Here is a 21,183-nt window from a genome sequence, read left to right on the forward strand (position 1 = left end):
TTGAGTTTATCACAAGGAAACATCTCTGAGATACCTTCTTTCACATCTCCCCCGCACTTGCTTGATTTCCCAGGAAGAATTTATAGCTTCTTCCTTTGGCCCCCCAGCCCTTTGTGCACACCTCTATTATAGCACTTAACACATGGCCCTGTAGCTCTTTATTTAGGTGTATTCTTTTAGCTGGAAGTAAAGCAGCTGTGTTGTATTCATTTTTATACCTCAAGCCTAGCAGAGCTCTTGGCTCAGTAAATGCGAGCTGAATGAATGGGGATTGATGGCTCCCTGTACATTCCTTTGAAAGTAATTACTTATCCCAGTTTCAGCTGCAAATACTAAATTTTGGGAGAATCTGATTGGTCTGTTGTTACCTGATTGTTGCTATTGCTTTTAAAAATTCTTCCTCTATGGAGAACTATTATGCACTTTTTTGCTTTAGCAAGTTTGTCAGGCAGTCCAGGGCTTCTAGAAGGAAGCATCACCAGTGTGTGGCATTTTCCTTTTCAGATCCAAGCTCTCGTCTCTGTTATTCTTTCCTAAAAATAAACCTCAGCGTAATGTTTAGATATTTCCATTAAGAAGATGAAAAAGCTTTTCATTTAGAATTTGTAGACTTTTACTTGACCGAATTTAGTGATTGAGATGGATAAGATGGATAAAGCTGCCATTTTACATGATTTAATTCTGTGATGTAATGTTAAATAATAACAAAACTCAGAACCTCCCTTGACAATTTCTTTAACCAGATTTATTACCATTGCATGTTTTGAATTCCTTATCAGAGAAAGCAAACACACAGCTTTGCTTCTTAGTGAAAAGTCTAAGGGAAATTTTGATTCTAAAGCACTGACTAGTCTGATTTCACAGACCCCTAGGACAAACCCAGTTTCTTAGCTATTCTCAACTTATACCCTCTTTTAAAAGCCAGAACTTGAAGTGAGAAATTGTTGTCAATATTTTTTGAGAAAATAACTTATCAAAATCGTAATGGAAATTTTTAGAAAGTGTTGTAAGAGGGAGTAAGTAAGCAGACAAGTACATGAACGGGCTAATATTTTACTCTCCGTGTTTTTTTTGTTTTATTTTCACTACCAAGATTATTTTTAAAGAACCCTATTTGCACTTCTGTTTTGATGAGTGGTAGAGGTAAAGTTTAAAATAGAGGTTTACACGTGTGAATTGCGGGAGGAATCTCGTGGAGGAAGGGGCGTTTGTATGGGTTGTACAAATAAGGTAGATTCAGCGGGTTGTGATTCTGCTGAGATTTTAGATTTCTTATGAAACAGGAAAATTACCATGACTTTGATCATTAGTAGACTCTCACCCTCATAAGTATTAACTTGAAGATAAAACAAAGCATTAAGCATAGCACTTAGGTTTCATAACTTGGCTGCTCAGTCCTCCCAGTTTCTGGAAGTAATTTTGTGTGACATAACACCAAGGTAGGGAGAGGCAGAGGGTGGAGGGAAACGTAGGAAATCAAACTGCACTTTTCCATTTGATGTTTCAGCTTTCAGCGGTGAGGCATATCTTTGTCTACATTAATAAAAAAGAACTACAGACAGGCCAGGGAAGTAACTCAGTTAAAAACTGTGTTCTTGCTATGCTTGTGGAATCAGATAATTTCAACTATGTGATTCTCCAGAAAAGAGCCTTTTTCCTCAGACTGCAGTCTGCTGTAATATCCAGGAAGAATAACTTCAAGTAACTTAAGAGTCAAACCCTCAAAATAGGTTTGGGGATGGACATATGTTATGTCGCTGTGTTTGCATGTGTATTAATCTACGTTAGCAAACTTCCTAGTAGAAACACCAGATACTTCCCTCTTAGACGGTTTCCCATGCACCCAGACTGACTAAATAAAGCAGCTTTAATAAACGTTTATCTAGCCATTGAAAATGAGACATCCTCCTTACCCACTAGATTTAACTGCTAGAATAGAAAGCTATTCTGAAATATAGAATTATTTAAAATTAAATAATGTATCAGTTGTATAAAATCAGATATGAGTATTATAAAAATCATCTGTAATAATTAGAGACAATCATTTGTAATTAATCATCTGTATATTAATGAGGCTGTTAAAATACTTAGTATGTTTTCAGTAGTTTAAATGTTTACTTTGCAACATTACATATTGTCTCCTCTAGTGAGACATTTTTCTGCAAGGAAGAACCTCAATTCAAGAGGAAAAACTCCAACTCAGCTCATACCTAAAAGTTTATGCCTTTTGCATTAGTAAGATTCAAATTGATATGGTTTTGTTATTTAAAAAAACACACACCAGCGGCCTTTTTGGTCAAGGCATCAATGTGGGCTACTCAGAGAAGGGGGTTACTTAGGGGTGGTGCTCAATTATTCATCCAATTGGTTTGGACCGCTAATCAGTAATGAATTTATATCTGTGGAGGTGAGGGTTGATGGGTTTAAGTTATTGATCTATTTCCTGTCTTCATTATTTTCACTGAAAGCTATATTTCCATCTCTTTTCAGTCTGTAAACATTTCACTGCTGCCCTCTTGTCACTTGCTGTCCAGTTTCTGTCCTTTTCCTTATCTCAAGGTGAATGATTGGGTCTGCACAGCAAATTCTTTTCTCCAGGCCTCTGCTGATAGCAGTGGTCTTGACTTCAAAAAAAAAAAAAATTGAAGTTAAGCCAAAGTGGGTTTAAAAAAATTTTTTTTTTCATCTTTTGCCTTTTAGTGGCCTTTTCTTTCCTCCCCCTCTTTACTCTCATCCCTGCTCAGGTTCTTGTCTCCTTTACCCAAAGGAATAGTGTTCTTCTTAGTTGATATGCTTTAAAAAGTTCTGATTATCTTAATTTTTTTTTTTTTTAGAGACTGAGTCCTGTTATGTTCCCCAGACTGGTCTCAAACTGCTGCCCTCAAACAAACCTCCTGCCTTGGGCTCTCAAATTGCTGGGATTACAGGCGTGAGCCACTGTGCCCAGCCATGATTATCTTATAATTTCTGCTTGAGGCTGTGAGGTATTTTTACTTATGGGGTCTCTGAAAAATAATTACAAATACGCAAATACTCCCTGCTTACCAGACAGTGTCAAGTATTTATCTCAAATTAGTTTCTTTAATTCTCAAAAGGGTCATGTGCTGTGGGTGTAATCATGATCTCCATTTTACAGGAGAGGAAGCTGAGGTAGAGAGAGAAAACCAATTGCATGAGGTCTCTAAGTGGCTCCAGGTGGCACCAAGATGGGAATCTAAGCTGTCTGGCACCATACTGTGGTCTTAACCACATCACTGTGTAGCCTCTCTAAAACTAAAAATCCCTTAAGGACTTAAATGCGTGCCTCTGGAATGCTGGGATATGGCATTATATCACAGCATATTGATGGCGAGAGATTTTTGACCCCTGGTATCCTTGAACTCAAATTCTGTATAGGTAAATGTCAGTATACACAGTACCAATGTGGTTTTTCTTGATGCTTTTTTTTTTTTTTTAAAAAAAAAAAACCTTTTGATTTTTTTTTTCTCTAGGATTGCCCTCACGTCTGATGTGGCTTCTGCCTCGTGTCACATCTGAAACTCATCTGTACCTCACTTAGGTAAATATGTCTTATGCCGACCCCTCCAGATCCCGCTCCCAGCGCTCCCACAGTCAGTCATGGCTCTGTATTCTCATTCTCTCCTTGCATTACAGCACATACCAGAGCCTCCGCCTCCTCCACAGTAGAGAGGCTTATGTCCCAGAAAAGACTTTGAGAATTTACATTTGAGGAACTTCAGGCCTTGAGGGAAAAATAAGGTTGGGGGATTAAGTTGTGGACTTAATGAAAGCCTGTTTTTCACTCTAAAAAAAATCAAGAGGACACACTAAGAACGATCATGGCTATTTATTTGTCTTAAATTAGAAATCACAGGTATTGTACAGTTGATTTTTAGTTGTCATGGCTTGCTCACTAGAAACTTTGTGATCTCTATTTTAAAAATATGTTTTTAAATGGTTTTATCTTAAAAGAATACTTGGAAAAAAGTGAGGCAGTGTCCTTCATTTAGAATCAAATATCCAGAAGGTAACATATGTTACAATTCAAAGTCTTTAAACCACTCTCCTCAAATCCTAATGTAAGATGATTCTCAGCTTGCCAGATTTTCTAGAGTTGTGAAATAGGTTATGTCGCTCGATCCAGCGTTTATTTGAGGGAATGCATGGTTGGCAGAGTCCCCATTATATATCAGAAGTTTTTATTTCTTATTTTCCACCACTCATGTAAAGATTAGGGTTTGTTTTAACTGCCTCTTTCAAGATAACGATTCCAAATTCCAGCTTTAAATTTCATATCTAACATTTTTTGTTGTTTTTCCCCGCCACATACATTAGTTCTGGGTTCAAGGCCGTGTCACCCTACAGCAACCCTCGCTTGTTTTGCAGCTGCAGTGCTGTTGCTTAACCATAACTCTTGGCCTCTCTCCAGATGTTTTTTTGCAAAATGCCCTTGACGGTAGTAGTGCTGTATTTTTTTAAAAAATTCCAGTTGTCTTCATAAGTTTTCTTATAACCCATTTTACTTTTGACTCCCCCCCACCAAAACAAACCTCTCACTAGATAAAACACTTTCCGCTCTATTCTTTATATTGAGGCTGACTTCTAGGACGACTGTTCACAGCTGCCTTGGGTGGAAGGCTAACTAGGAGAATATTAGGTTATGTGCTTGGATTCCTGTTCTCCAAAAGATTCTAATTAAAACTAGTCCACTACCCCGTCAACACATTCAGAAGGAAAAATGCAGCAAAATCCCCAAATACCCTAAGCACTTCATTATACCATTTGGGTAACTTTATGGCACCTGTAGGACTAGTTCATGCCAGGCCCATTTGTAACTGTTTTCTCTAGTTAAACACAATATTGCCATTAAAAGCCCAGCAAATAGGATGACACTGCTTAAGAATCTAGGAATTTCTCAAATGTGTGAGAAAATGTTAAAGTACAGAGGTAATAGAAATTTATTTTATAAACACAAGCTAGGAGACAGAATTGTGTCATGATGAAGTGAATCCATGATTTATACTATGACTTTCTGTTATATATATTATTCCAGAAAACAGTTACTCATGTTTCCTAAGTGTGAGCTTACCTGTTGTGTGAAATCGGCCCTAACACTTCTTATTCATAGGCTACATCTACTTCGTACATGCGCTTTGGACTCAGTACCAGTCATTGCTCCTCTATAGGTACATGTGTTATGCATAATCGTAGATCAGCTCTGCAAGATAGATAGATATCCCATTTTATGGTGCAGGAGACTGAGGCTTACTTAGAGAAGTTATGCAGCTTACCTAAGGTTACACACCTTCCAAGTAGCAGAGCCAGCATTCAAACTTAGACCCATCCGACACCAAAGCCAGTCCCCTGTACACTAGACCACACTGTCTTTCTTAGGTTGGATCTAAAAAATACTTTCAGCTGGTTGGTTTTTTAATTAACTGTAGGAACAAAACCTTGTATTAAGTAGAGCATGCATGCTGCATAGTGGACTAAGGTAGAGTAAAACCCATTATTGTACCACTTTTAGGTAAGAAAATGTATTATCTGGGAGTATCATTAAAATGTCCTTACTTCCCTCCATGAACAAAACAGAAAGTTAAAATGAAAGCAGTGTGGGGGCGAAGGGAGTCGGGGATCATAACATAGGAGTGTTAAATATTAGAAAAGAAAGCACATTTCTCTATCAGTGTTTAAAATAATGCTAGAAGTTATGCATGCTTATACTATAACAAAGAATACTTTATTTGGGGAATAACTTAATTGATCCACGATGTGGCGTTTACCAAGGTAATTTTCGCCTTTTGTTCCAGCAGTAGGAATTAGAGGTGATTCATAAAACACACAATCACCACGGAAATTGGAACCACGTTAAGATCATAGTCATCTGACGTCGTTTCCCTAAAATGGTTCTCATTTGCCCCACATATTCAAATCAAAGTGCATGAGGATGTAGTTCTGAGTCAGGGAAGATTTAGAATGCTCTGTGAACAGTTTTATACTGAACTTCAGAGTTCAGTTATTGCATTTATTTGTGTGTGCGTGTGTGTACAGTTGGGTTTTTCGTTTGTTTTGCTATGTGAGTTACTGTTTGGCCATCAATGTATACAACTGATAAATCCAGGAGGATAATCGGTATGTCTGCTCTCTGACTTCTCTTTCTATAACACAAGCCTGAACATACTGCTCTCCTGATTAAAAACGTAATCAGTGGTTCTGATTAGACAGGACTTTTCGTTGCAGTCGACAGAAACCTAATGGGACCTTTGAAGAATTCCAAACAGGCAAGTGACAGGAACATATTTGCATGTTAGAAGAATCACTGTGACAGCAGCATTGTCATTAGAATGAAGGGGAGCAGTCCGAAAACAGAGAGACTGGGGAACCAATATGGATCTGCCTCTAGCATGTGGAAATCTCTCTCTACATTGACCTGATTGACTCACCAAGCTGGTGGTGCGTTTAAAGGAAGCCACATGAAAACTGAGTTTGGGCCAATAGAGTGGACTGGTTCTCCGTAGTCTAGCATTCCTTCCCATGCAACCCCCCATCCCTGCCAAGCTCTGGGCAACACAGATTAGAAAGTAGCCTCCTGTAGGTAGTTGGCCATGTTAGGTAGTGGGGTTGGGGCTGCGCCAATCTGGTGTTCACTAACTGTCTCTTTTTGTCTTCCCTTCTGGGTCTCAAAGGGAAGCATGTGCCAACTGAGGCTAGACCCTTGTGAGACCAGAGCGGCCCCACTTTTGGTAAAGCAAGCAACCTCTGCTTGCTTGCACAACACACCCTAGCTTCCATGTTCCTTGCTTTGTGAGTTCTCTTCCTGGGTACAGTGTAACACAGCGTTCACACCTCCTCATAACTAAAGTAGATAGAGGGGGCTTTGTGCCTCAACCCCTAGGAGACCATCTTGGCAATCTCTGCCTCTGCCACAGGGCACTTGCTCCACTGGCAACTCCTTTCCCAGAGCATCTTCCCTCTAGACATGCCCCTCAGATTTAATAGTGTGCCTACTTGGCAGGAAAATGGGGGTCCCTTGGTTGCTGAGTCTTAGGAATGTGAGGTTCTCCCAGTCAGAGCTCTCGGGACTAAAAATTCTAGTCTCTGCATAATGGCCAGCACATATTTCGCATATCTCAAATCCTCTTCAGTTTCCACCAGGGTCTTTACAAGCTTCTTCTGAAGATCTCAGACATTCAGCCACAGAACTGAAGTGGAATTTGTTTGGATAACGTGACTGACTTCAAAGCCCAGACCCATTAGACGTGCCCATTTTGTGCTGCAAGTACCGACCATTACTGCAACATCTTGCAGTCAACAAATTTGACACATTCAGGATTTATATCCTTTCTTCTGGGTTAGGAATCTTCCCTCCCCTAAAGCACCTCAGTTTCTAGCACGCAATCATTTCCATCTTATGGAAATCAGCAGTCCTGCTCCGTGCCAACATGCTACACTGGGAGGCATGTCCAGGCTTGGGAAAGAGAGGTGTCCTGGGTCTCAGGATTCCAGCAGCACCAGCTGCTCTCTTTCCTCTTCCAAGTAGACTTCCGTCCCCACCCCCCACTTTGGTGTTTTTGTTTGTTTTAGCAATTCAGAGCTCAAGATAAAGACCTTAAAGATAACTTTGTGTGTCTCTCCCTTTCTAGGTATTTGCATAGGAATCAGAGGAGTTAATCCTGTGAGTATACTCTAACATCTGCCCTTGTTTCCTTCCTTCCTTCTCTATCTGCCTCAGGGTTTTAAAGCATAGCCCTGCTGCCTTCCCTGCCACCGCGCCTCTCCGCCCTAGGCTACCAGGGCCTATGCGGAGCCTTGCTCCTCTCTAACCGAGCTGCGGCCTTCTTTGAAAACTAGATCGGCTCCAGTTCGAACGGTTGTAGCTACTCTATAGCGCAGATATGCACTGTTCCAAGATTCTGCACTTTATCGAGGCGCCCCACAAGTTTGCATTTCACCTCACATCGTCAAGTATGCAAGAGGCTTTACCGTTTTCATGCCCAGTAATGAAAATGGACTCCAGTCCCCCTCCTGCCAACCTAGTGGAAAATTCCATGTCAGTAAGTTTTACGTGCTTCCCCTTCCCCCATGGAGTGTGTCCTGGAACGTGGAGGTTTTCACGGCCTCTGGAAGATGAGGACCCTCATCTCATGACCACCTCTGACCTTCGGTTTATCAAAGTAGTGATTTATTGAATCCTTGTAACTATCTGTCTCAGGGCCGCCAGTGAAGGCTGGGAACCTCAGGCCTCTCGTCGGGCCTCTCGTCTGGCCTCCGGAGGCACACTCATCACTCAGCTGTCTTCTCAAGGATTCTACTCATTGCCACAGGGGAACAGAGCCCCACAGGGGCCTCTCTTTCTGGGGGCTGACATATCTCCTTATCAGATCCTGGGATGGGAGGTGGTTGGCCATGGGGGAATGGAAAGGACAATGTCATTTTTGCAGCTTCGCCTCTCCCTCTCCTTCTTCTCTCCCAGAAGTCCAGCAGAACTTCCTCTCTGGGTTTAGATATTGTTAACAAAGACAGACTTCTTCAGGATGCTTCTGTCTTCAGCTGGATGAAAATACAAGGGATTACAAAGCCTGCTACCTGTTTTAAATGAGCTAGAAAGGAAAATCACTGGGATTTCAAACTAAGTAAAATTGCAGAGTTGTTGTGCTAGGCTGATGTGGAGGCCCCAATAAAGGCAAACAGCACCCAAACAGCACGTGGCTGTGGGAATTTAGAGAAGGAAACGGATTTGAGAGACAATAGATTGTAAAGCTTAATCTTTGAGAACAATCTAGAACCCAGAGCTTCTAAGTTTGGAGAGGCTAAGAAGTGACATGGGAAGAGGTTGACTTTTGACACGCACCCTGGGTTCACGGCCCAGCTCAACTGCTTGCTGGTTTTAGGGTCATGGGCAAATCAGCATAACTTCTAAGCCTTAGTTTCCCCATAACTCAAATAGGGTTAATGCTACCTACTCGTGGTTGTTGAGGGTAAGAAGTAAAGTGCTTAAAACACTAGCCATCACCTGGTGAGCATCTGAGAGACCTGATGGCTATTTTATAGTGGTGCCATTAGCTAAACAGGCAGTGCCGGAGAAGGAGCAAGTGTGGGGTTAAAGTTTGAAGCCAAGGGGCACTGCAAGGTTATCCCAAGAGTTGCAGGAGGGAGGTAGATGTATTCATCTGGAATTTGAAAGAAAGTTCAGGATTGAAGATAGAGATTTGGGAGGCTTCTGACTTCAAGGAGTAGTTACTATAACCTTGGATTGTGCATGGGTTCCCCCAGGGAGATCATGTGTAATGTGAGAAGGTACAAGACCTGCCAGGCCCACAAATCTATTCCAACTTCGAGTCACCCCTTAATACTACGTCCTCCTGTGTCACCTTTAAAATGACATCATTGTCTGGAGGTGAATCTGAATATCCCACTTGGAGTCTTCATTGCAAAGATATAATCTCATTGTTCACCATGATCCATCTCACTGAAATAAGATTTAGTTGTTTGTAATCTACCAAATCGAGTGGTCTCCTTTCCATCTGGAAAATAAAATGTATTCGAGAGGCTTTTCAAAAATAAACCTTGTACATCTTCAATCTAGAGGATTCTTTCACTGAAAACCAGGGCAGACTTCCCAGTGTTTGAGGGTTGCCCAGTTCTTTCTCACTCAAATCATTAGAAATAAAAAAGTCAGTTTGGAGAATTTGCTTAAGTAAAACCAGGAGTAGCTAGACATGAATGAGCTGAAACTGGAAGGAAATCCCTTTGTTCAATGTGGGTTTCAGTGAATGCCCAGCGGGCAGCTAAACCAGTTCATTAAGAGAGAAAAAGACGTGTTCTTAAATGCTGTTCTCAGAAGCAAATGCCTAGAAAAACATATTGTGACGGCGAAAACCCATCCTGGAACTCATACACTCTAGATTCATGAACTTTGGTGTTTGTTATTAACGAATAAACAAACTTTCCAAAAAATATTTCCCCTTTTATTTAAAACAATTAACTAATCTGTTTACCATCTGCCAGTCTTCACCCCCTAGAAAAATGTGATTCTTTTTGTTATTCTGGAACTCGGAAACATTTAACATTAGGAATGTTTAATTTTATGGGGTCATTTTTAACCACATACTTAAAAAAGAATAATTGACGTATGAAAACCTATTTTTCCTCTGCTTTAGAAATCTAAATTCTGACCTGAAAAGCAGTCTGCAAGTCATCCTGTCAAACTGAGATGTGTTATTTTTCCTGTCCCTTCTCTGCTTTATTAAATCGTCATATACTGCACACAGTTTTCCCCCAGCCCTGGCCTGCCTTGGGCTCTCTGTTGCATTGTTAACTATTTAAGCATTAGACTGGCGCAGAGATGGCAGGTGGGAAAAGCTGAAGGACTTGATCTCCTCCCTGCCAGAGTTCTCCTCTTTCACGAGTGCTGCTTACATTGAACAGCTTAAGAATAAGCTCCTGTGTGAGCCCTCGGAGGCCAAGGAGTATTGTTGAATTCAGAAAGGAATCGCTTTCTTTTTGTGATAATTTGAATATTTTGACAATGAAGCTAAGCTACTGCACTGCCTGGTTTGCGTACCTCGCGTTACGTGCACCCTTTCCTGGGAAGCAGAAGAAGCCTGCCTCTCTGAATACATAAGTTGGTATTGTCCATTTGTGAGATGGGTAGGCCCAAAGGAAGAATCATCCGGAAGAATTTTACTCTTTTGCTTTAAAGTTTAAAGCTCTTTGAAAAAAAAAAAAATTATAGAAGCCTTTGGAGACCACCCAATTAAACCACCACAATAAATGTTGAACATTTTGAGAAAAGAGATGGACCGTGAAGGTGATTTGTAAAGTGTTTATACAAGCAAAACAAGGAATATGTTGGAAACAAATTCTCTGAATGACTCAGACAACGTGCTCACCTCCAGTTTTTTCCTGTATTGTGATGCATTATTTTTAAGACATAAGTTGTCCAAAAATGGCCTTGATTTTTCCAATTTTAACTTAAAAGGATGTTCTCATACAAAATAAATGGGCATAACCCCTTTGATCAAATTAACAGAAGAAAACAGGCAAGTGAATAAATAACTTAAGTGAGATATTAACTGACTTTGTTCCATAACAGATTTACCTATTTACTAGTTAAGAAAATCCTGAAAAGCTTTCCCTGTAAGAGGGTTGGTTAGGATAGTCTTGGTAGGAAGAAGCCAAGTTTGATAATTACTTGGTGAATGGAAATGCTGGTTTCCAATTGCTCACCAGGGTTCAGTGGCACAAAGCTGGCTATAGACTTGGTTTCTAAAGACCTGGTAAAAACAAATTCTTCAGGTCCCAGTGATGCTGTTTTAGTCTGCACTGATTTGCCCAGTGTCTCCCCGGGAATCTGTATTTTTAAAAGGCTTCTGTGCTAATTCTAATGCATAGCCAGGTTTAGTAAGTATTTAACTCAATATTCAACTTGGAGACTTCAACTATCTTGGACTGCATATTTGCTAAATCTATATGTTTATATGAAGCCCCTTTGTTGAGTGCCAACTGGTTATTTGCGGACTTTCTTTCAATTCAGAATTTGTTTTAGGTTCTGTTATTGCATAGATTTGCATACCTGTTTTATGGTATTTTAATACTGTTGGTTTAAAAAAATATCATTTCCTCTGAGTGCTGTTTTGAATATTTTATGTAAGCAATTTCATGTGTTCTTTTTTACCACTTGCAGAAAGCAGGGGAGAAGTTGAGAGTTTTTCTTAATCCAGTGCAAGTAGGACAAAGGATATGAGTACTTAAAGATCATCTATTAAAATGCATGAAAAAAAACACTAGAAAATCTCCTCTGGACATCACCAGCTGTGTGTGTGCTCTAGACGTGAAGCTCAGGGGATAGCACAATGAGGGAATGTTTTCCTAGCTTCATTCACTGACGATGTGCAAGGTCTCTTCTCACAGGTTTGAATCTTCAGACAAACTTCTGGGAGGACTCGGTACCTGCCTCACTGCTGCTGTTTCCTGTCACTCAGTAGGTGCGCACGTTTTAAGATTATTTCTAGTCGAGCATGTTTATTAACAATTGCTTGGAAACACATCATGGGCAAGAACATGCTGGAGGTTCAGGGTACTCAAAAAGGTTCTAGTGGAAAACAAACACATTTCCCCCATAATCTGCAAAATACTGGAGGACAGGGGTTCTTTTAAAGCTCAGTGCACTGCGCGTTTCGGGGAATTTGATGACGCAGGTAGCAATGTTGCATGTCCTCTGCTGACCCACAGCCACGGCCTAGTAATACATGTAGATCTATGGAATTTTTGCAGGCAACCCCATCAGTTCAAAAACAAGAAAGTTGCCCCTGCCAACACTCGTAATTTGTGTGCGTAAGATGTGTAAGAGGTTGTCTTCTCTTTGTGGCAGATGTCCACTGAAAGACACGCCTGGGAAAGATGCTGATCACATCCCAGCCCCAAGAGGCATTCCAGCCATACTTTCTGAGGCTTTATTTGAAAACAATGTTGTAAAAGCTGTTACTGAACTTCGCTACTTACACAGACAGTGTGACTAGGAGGGATGGCAAAGTGTAAGTTGAAAGAGCATCTGGCTTAGTTCAGAACACTTGGGACCAACCTCTGTTCATCATGATTATCATCACCAATAATGATATTAAGGGAAGCTAATGCTTTTGGGGCACTCTGTGCTAGGCGTTTTGCTTAGGACAGTGTGTTACTTGCAGTATCTCATTAGTCCATGCTTATGGGCAGTAAACTTAAATCCTCTGAGCCTCAGTTTCATCATTTGTCAGATGGAGACAATGATGCCTTTCTAACTATCTCTCAGGGCTGTGAGAGGGAAATTATTAGAATAGCATGAGAGAGCTTTATGAGTTCAACTGAAATAGTTTGTAAATAGGATTCCAACTCCTACTGAAGTACAATATTGTCACTAAATATTTTGATTATTGACCAAGAAATTGAAATTCATCCCAACAGGGCCAACATATCCACTAGGACCTGGGAGAGGCACTAGCAGTTCTAATTAGGGCTGGGAGCTGGGGTGGTGGGGAGGGTAGTCCTTCCTGTATCTTCTGTTTACAATGTGCTTGACGTTAGAAGACCGGGAGTGCTAGCCAGGAAGATCCTGGAATGTGTCTGCTCTGTATTCAGTGGGCTGTGAACAGGTGGGGGGTGGCGAACACAGCAGGTCTTGTCTGTCTCAAGAGCTGAAAGGGGCAAGCCCAAGCCTGGTGGACAGGATGATTGCAAGGCAAGCAGGGGAGCAAGAGCCACTTGAGACATTGCTGTCGGCTGCTGGGGAGGAGCCGCGAGCAGGCAGCAGTGGTGGGAAATTGAGGCTTATTGTGAGCAAGGTGCTGGCCTCCAGGGCGACGGGGAGCTCCGAGCAGCACTTGAAAGCCGCCTGCGGATGGGCTGGGGGATGGACCACACATGTGGATTGTAAGGACAGCTACTTAGAGGGTTCACATTCCTCCCATTGAACTGGCTATGATTGTAATGGTTTGTTAAACAAACAAAGGACCCAAAGCTGTGAATGGGAAAGAAAAAAGACTTAAGGTGAAAAGGAGAAGAGGCCCTGCTTGCTAGTGTTCCACTTTTTTTAAGCCTTCTCTCCCATTTCCTTAACATTCCTTTCCCCTTTCAGAAAAGCCAGTGTTGTCGCTTGGAAAACTTGCCTTGTCTCTTCAGTGCCATTTTCTTTTGAAGGGGAAACCCGACGAAATGTTAATCAGTTGAAAAAGAAAAAAAATCAAAAAGCAGGATAATCTTAAAGGCCCAGTGATAAATATTTTTATTTTTCAAATTAAGTATTTCTGGATGAACAATTTGCTTTGCATCCTTTCAATTTGTTGGACATGACATGGAAAGGCAAAGAGAAAATTCTCAAGCTTTGCACAACAATTGGGTAATAAGATACGGCCTGTGACCTGAGAGGCAGGCGGGCATGCTTCTGGGGGAAGCGAAGTGAGCTTTGGAACAGGTGCAGCAGCTTCACTTTTCTCACATAACCGTGCATGTACACAGTTTACTGTCAGTTCTGGTTATTTCTACATCAAGCTTGAAAAAAAAATACTGCACGCTACTTTAAAACCGCCCATCGCATGTGTGTCTAGGGTAATGCGATTTGGTCTTGGGTTCATCTCGTGTAGAAAGAACCAGTTAGCATTTCAGAACAGTACCTTTCAACCTGCTGTTCTCTCCAGGTAACTGACTTACCCATGGGGGAGGGATAAGTGATAGGTACCTTTTTCCTCTCTGTAATTCATCTGTAGATGGGACATCCTCACTTTCACTGGCTCCCAGTTCCCTATAGGACAAACCCAGTGTCCCCTGCCAGGTGCACTAGCCCCATTACTGGTTTTCAAAATGTAAAATCATGTCATATTTATGGATAGGAGAAAGTAAGAGTTTGGTTAATAATTTCTTTATTGCTCTTACTCAGATTTGACAAGTATGATTACATGAGCACTCTTGTATTTGGCTGGAGTCATTGTTAACTGCTATTATAAATACATGATATATGTGTTATATACACATAACATTTTTAATGCTGACTCCAGCCAGCCTGCACCATGTGTTCCACAACGCCCCATGCTGCTTCATGACTCTGAGCTCTTCTCTCATCTCCCCTCTGCCTCTGCAATATGCCTCCTCCCTTTTGTCAACCTGTATACTCCTAGACTCAGCCTAAGTCGTCATTATCAAACTTTAGAAAGTGCAGATATTCAAAAAGGAAAATACAAAATGAGATCATCTATAATTCTACAGTCAGGATACCCTGCTACCATGTAGTTATCTGTACTTCCAGCCCCTTTTCTGTTAATGTAGTGATATGTTAGGATCAAACAGGCCACCCAAGTCTTGAGCATCCCTTCTAGATGTCAGATCCTTCAAGGTCATTCAGGTGATTTTAACTCACAAACCAGGCATCCCATGGTCAATGTAACTAATATGCTTTTCACATTTCTCTCCTTAGTGTGAGCCTATATCCTCACACGCTTCCTGAGAAGGAAACAGGCTTTTCTTTCCCTTGAATAGTAACCTTATTGGAACAATAATAGGCCCTGCTGCTAATTAGAGTTCTGGTTCCTCCACGTCCTACACTTAGAGTCCCAGGAAAAGAGATTGCCGCCATCAGCTATAGAAGCAGACACTAAAAGGGTCTACAGGCGAGACTCAAGGGTTTCTAGGGAGGGAGGAGGGGGATATATTTTCATCTGTCATAAAGGAATGGTCCCCACTCCTGGCTGTAATAATTAGAAAATCTCCCCTCATACCAAAGGCTCTTGTCTGGATTTCGGGACTTGCTCTCCACCCCTCACCCACACCAGGCTACTGAGAGTCTTTGTTAATAAACAGTCCTCTTCAAACAAGGCAGTCCCATCTCAGCTTGAGAACCAGGCCTGGACTTAACCCTTGCCTTTCTCAATGCACACATCTATTTTGCTTACTTGTAGGCATTCATCTATTTTTTCGTATTTCTATTTAAAACTACAATGCGTATGGTGGGGAGAGGAGAGGAGGCGTGTCAAAGATCCAGGAGTCTGCAACAATATTTCTTTTCCTCCTTTCCCCCGTGGGTACCATGCTGGATGATCCATGTGGAAGAAGGCCTTTGGCTCTTTGGTGGGGCTGGCTGTGCCAGCGCCTTGCTTCTGCACTGTATGGATGAGGAAGGCCAGTGGTGGAAGTGGCCCCGGACCTGTGAGAGAGGAAGCACTTCTGTGGTGACAGATCCCAACTCCCTGCTCGTCACAGCCATCCCTTCCCCCTTGGCAGTTGAGCTTCTCTCAGCCTTCTGTGGCTCTCCAAGGCTCACATTCATGGGCTCATGCCTTTTCCATTGCGACTCTGGACTTCTTCCTGTTTCAGCTGAGAACGTTCCATTGCCATCCTCTACCTACCTCTACCTCCTTCTGCCACCTCACTCCATCTCCATGTAGACGCAGTTGGGGCTGGCCTTGCCTAAATAGACTAGATATCTTCAATCTGCCAAATATAGCAAAGAAAAGCTCCCAGCTGTAAAAAGCCTACTTTCTTCTAGTAGATGAGGAAACCAAAAGATTTTTGTTTTGGGTCTGTTTGTTTTTAGTTATTAGGATCTTGTTTGTATTATCACCGTCTAGAAGTTATTTAGCAACATTGAGTGTTTGAACTCAGACTTAATTCTCATTTTGTTCATTTGTATTACCATAGGCCTGTCACTACACCATCTTACCCAAGAGGAGCTAGGGGGATTCGAGGCAGAAGTCTGCTTCTGTCTTTGGAGCTCTGAGAATTCCACGCCCCCACAAGCTTGCTTCTATCTGGGCTACAGTGCAGAGTAGATGGCCTAAGGGAGTCTCAGTCTAGCTGCAGAAAACAAATTCCTCCCTGCCCCCAGGGCCAGCCCACTTTACCAAACCACTCTGGGAGGAAAGCATTGGCGATCAAGGTTGATCATGTGAGTCACTGACAGGGTATGAGGCCACCCATGGAAAGCTCAGAGTAACTTATAAAGTCACCTGTCTAAGCTCGATTCAGAAAGGCATCCGCTTCCCTAGTCCAGAAGAGAGCCTCAGCCACTCCATGTCGTAGTCTCCTTGCTGGCCCGAGTGCCCATTAGGCACCAATAGGCTCAGCATGTCTAAAAATGAACTCCTAACTCTTATTTTTTGCTGAGTTTTTCTTCTGGGATGTGGAAGAAAATCTCTCTCTGCCACCACTGTTCCCTCTTTCCATAACCTCAGTCCTAATCCAGTTAGTCTGTTTACAGAGTGTCACTGGAAGCTGCCCTCTCTCCATGCGCAGGTCTGTGTTCTCTCTTCTGAGACCTGGCAGAAGCCTAAATGATCTCATTATCCCAGCCCACCACCGTCCAGCGTGTCTTATACATCCCTGCCAGAGTTACCATCAAAAAGTGAACTCTGCCGGGCGCGGTAGCTCACGCCTGTAATCCCAGCACTTTGGAAGGCCAAGGTGGACAGATTACCTGAGGTCAGGAGTTCAAGACCAGTTTGGCCAACATGGTGAAACCCTGTCTGGAGTTCAAGACCAGTTTGGCCAACATGGTGAAACCCCGTCTCTACTAAAAATACAAAAAAATTAGCCAGGTGTGGTGGCACATGGCTGTAGTCCCAGCTACTCAGGAGGCTGAGGCAGGAGAATCACCTGAACCCCAGAGGCAGAGGCTGCAGTGAGCCGAGATTGTGCCACTGTACTCCAGCCTGAGCAACAGAGTGAGACTCTGTCTCAAAAAAAAAAAAAAAAAAAAAAAAAAAGTGAACTCTGGTGGCAAGCCCACTGCTTCTAATGGGTCCCCATTGCCCAGCTCCCTGGTCAGTGCCTGGGTCGTCCTTTCCCCTTGGTAGTGGCTTTTGTCAGTTTTCTGTGGCCCTCTGAGGCTCACATTCACAGGCTGACGCTTTTCCCACTGCCTCTTCCCATTCTTCACAGCATTTGATTGGCATTCTCTACCTATTTCTACCTCTTCTCTCCCTGCCCCCCTCACTTCACCTCCACATAAACTTAGGAGTCTGTGGCTCAACTTGACTAAATAGATCAATCTGCTAAAAAAAAATTATGTTTGGACAGGCACAGTGTCTCCCAGCACTTTGGGAGGCCAAGGCAGGCAGGTCATATGGTCAAGAGATCGAGACCATCCTGGCCAACACAGTGAAACCCCATCTCTACTCAAAATACAAAAAGTAGCTGGATGTGGTGGCACGCACCTGTAGTCCCAGCTACTTGGGAAGCTGAGGCAGGAGAATCGCTTGAACCTGGGAGGCAGAGGTTGCAGCGAGCCAAGATGGCGCCACTGCACTCCAGCCCCCATCTCAAAAAAAAAAAAAAATTATGAACAAAAAAACCCACCTTCCCCTTGTAGAATGGACTCTCCACAATTCTCCATCTCTCCAGCCTGTTTCCTCCTTTGCCCACATCTGCACCTGTATTCCAGTCTTACTGAACCACTTATTTTCCAAGTCGTTGGATTCATTCCCTTGGCATGAAATTGACCACTTCCCTACATGTTTGTAACCTTGTAGGCTAGCTTCAACTTTTACTTCTCTATGACACCTTTCTTAATCTCCCAAGCAAGTGATGGTCACTGCCTAGGCAACTACCACCTTGAATTTTAGTAATGATTTTCGCTTCTATTTATCTGTTTTCATGCATACATCATTACAGAGCAATGTAATTGAATTCTGTCCATTCATTCCCGAGGAAACATATCTTTGAATACATCCTGTCCATGATTCTAGTCTTCTATATTCCAGTCTCTTTCCCTTTGGCTTGGCACTAGTTATCTGTCTTTATTTTGTGGCTAATATCGTGGTATTTTAAACTATATTTCTGTTTGCAGATATTTAGAAATGCAGCTGATTGTGTAGTTTGATTTTTATAACCAAACACCTTGCCAAGCTTTCTAATCTTCTATGTGGATTCTTTGGGATTTTCTGTATAGACATTCCTCTGCAAATAAAGAAATAATTATTCCATTCCAATTTTATACCTTGCTCTTTTCTCTTGGGCTGGTCAGCTTTCCAGGGAAGACTCCTCCATCCTCCTGCCCCGAGAGAGGGGACATTCACCCTGTGTCAGAATAGTCCCCACTGTTATACACTCCCCAGAGCGAGCACTTGTGCTAGGGGAAGGAAGGGCAGGTGCTCCACTGCAGGCACCAGGAGAGGTCAGGAGGGCTCGGCGCTTCACTAAGACTTCCACCTGCTGTTTTCATACCTTCTTCCATCCTCACTTCCAGAAGTACCTAGAATACCAAGTTGCAGAGACCTGCGGTAGATGCTGCAGCCTATGTCAGGTTGTTTTGTTGCCTCTTGTTGCTGGCTTACACTTCAGCTTTCTTAGGATGGCTAAGTTGGTCACTGCTTGTTTCCCTGTTTTCAGCTTCCACAATTTGTTGTTTTCTCCCTTTTATATTAGGCTGTGTTTTAGAAAAATCCCGCTATTACTGTTTTAGTAGAATTTCTGGAGAGACTGAAGCTACATGCTTCTGTGCAATTGGCCATCTTTAACCAGATACTACACTATTTGTAAACAGAACACACCCTGTCTCTTTTCAGATGTTCTGGCTAAGATGCAGATTTGATGTTCCAAAGCTGTGGTATAGTCATCTGGACAGCTTTCTCAATTTTCTCTCTGAATATTACAGAAATATTTCACTTTGCCTTTCTTGTTTATCTTAAGCCTCATTTCTTAGAAAGTAAGAGCTTAGTCACTGCGTTAACAGAATTCAGTCTCTGATATTGAGAAAAACACCCATGTTGGAAGACCAAAAGTGGAAATTCACTTTCATCTCAGAAATGGTCCTTGTGTTGTGTCACTAGGGACAATGGAAATTGAAGCCAGAAGTCCTGGTTTATTTTAAGAATGTTGTAAAACAGTTGTGTCCATCAGATGATTCTGTTACGTAGCATTGGGGAAGTCCTGGAACTACACTTGTGTCTGACTTCCCCCTCCACCATCGTATGCCCCAGTCCCCTGGGAACACAGTCTTTCCTAGCTGTTACCATATATATATATGTTCTTCTTCCAGTCTGCTCCTCTCTCATCCCCAAAATAATCAACATGAGCAGAATGAAGCAGATGGCACAAGCCTTCTTTGGCATACTCGCAGATCTGTATCACTCACTCAGTATTTTTAGAATCAAGGGGACTGAAAATTATGTCCTGAGATGTTTTGGGGGTAAGACTTACTATCTCTCCAGGGTGACAGGTGTTGAAGTTCAGCACTGTATTTAAGACTCAAATGCAATCTCTATGTCAAGTCACAGAACAGACTGACTCTCATCAGGACCATTGCTCTGTCGGTTCCATTAGGATCACTGGTGGTTTGCCAGATAATATAAAGTTGTCATAGTTGTTTTAAAGATGTTGGCCAGAAAGCGCATTGGGTTTCAACCAAAGATTAGAATCATCAGTAAACAGCCAGAACTGATCAGGTGCATGGTGATGAGAGATGTTATATATACATATACAGTTTTTTTTTTTCAATAGCTAAGCTTTGATCCTCAGCCACAGAGTTTATTGCCTGTTGGTGAAGATGGTCTTATTTTTACAGAAGTTTATTATTATATCATGAAAACAAATATTTGTATTCTAAGGCCCATATTGAAGAAATGCATAGTTACGGTGATAAAGATTACTATGAATTTGAGTTCATTAATGACTTTCTGAAGAAATTTAAGAATATTCACTATCATATAACAAACTTTGTCCTGAGGACCATCTTTGCACTTAGTGTTAGGCTTAGTATATGAAACACACAGACCTGGGGCCAGGCACAGTGGCTCACGCCTGTAATCCCAGCACTTTGGGAGGCCAAGGCAGGTAGATCACTTGAGGTCTGGAGTTCAAGATCAACCTGGTCAAGACAGTGAAACCCTGTCTCTATTAAAAATACAGAAAATTAACTGGATGTGGTAGTGGGTGCTTGTAATCCACTCGGGAGGCTGAGGCAGGAATCGTTTGAACCCAGGAGGCGGAGGTTGCAGTGAGCCAAGATTGCACCATTGCACTCCAGCCTGGGCAAGAACAGTGAAACTCTGTCTCAAAAAACAAACAAACAAACAAACAAAAACAAAAAACCCACACACAGACCTGGGACTCAAGATAAAGCCTTAGGAAAAGATATCATGAAATAAGCATTAAAATGAGAGGCTTTGTTTTTTGAAGGGAAACTTGAAGTTGAAGGAAATGTGCCTCAACTTGAAATAAACCAGGGCCATGTCTAAAGCTCTGATTGTCCCCTTCATCTTTGAAGGCTCAAGGGAAATGTAGGTATGGGTGAGGTCCATGACTGCTGGCCTTTCGAATCTAGGGAAGAAGTGGCTGGAAAGAGATCTGGAAAATTTCATTCAGTGCCAAAGGGCAGTTTTTTCAATTGAGTATTTTTTATTTTTTCTTTGTACTCCTAGTGTGTTTGGTAAGCAATTAGTCAAGGTTTGTATCTGCTGAGAAATAAAAAACACAGGCGTTTTAATTGCCACCTTGTGTCCTTTCTGCACACTTTTCCACACTGCCACTTGCTTCCAGTATGATCATCGATATGGTATAGTATCCATAGGGAGAAAATGTGTCTCTTTCCTGTTATACCCACAGCTAAACAGTTAGAACATAAGCTGTACATTGACACATGGTTCTACAGTACTTTCAATCCCAGTGTTTCATGAATGCTGCATATTTGTAGGGTGTTTATTTAGATTCAGTGTGCCT

General features: G+C 42.0%; 1 protein-coding gene across 13 annotated transcripts in view; it reads left to right on the forward strand.

Annotated features, from left to right (window-relative positions):
- PLAGL1 (PLAG1 like zinc finger 1) overlaps positions 1 to 21,183 on the forward strand; it is a 67,788-nt gene that overhangs the window by 35,389 nt on the left and 11,216 nt on the right. For 4 of the 13 annotated variants that reach the window (XM_064360605.1, XM_012474431.3, XM_064360604.1 and 1 more), the window contains one exon: positions 3,492 to 11,987. The gene's annotated coding sequence lies outside the window, so the exon portion shown is untranslated. The remainder of the gene's footprint in view (positions 1 to 3,491; positions 11,988 to 21,183) is intronic. The other 9 variants (XM_012474432.3, XM_012474439.3, XM_064360609.1 and 6 more) reach the window with 8 other exon arrangements.

This window comes from Aotus nancymaae, unplaced genomic scaffold, assembly GCF_030222135.1.
Source record: "Aotus nancymaae isolate 86718 unplaced genomic scaffold, 86718_ANA_hifiasm-v0.15.2.pri h1tg000040l, whole genome shotgun sequence".
Classification (NCBI taxonomy): Eukaryota; Metazoa; Chordata; class Mammalia; order Primates; family Aotidae; genus Aotus; species Aotus nancymaae.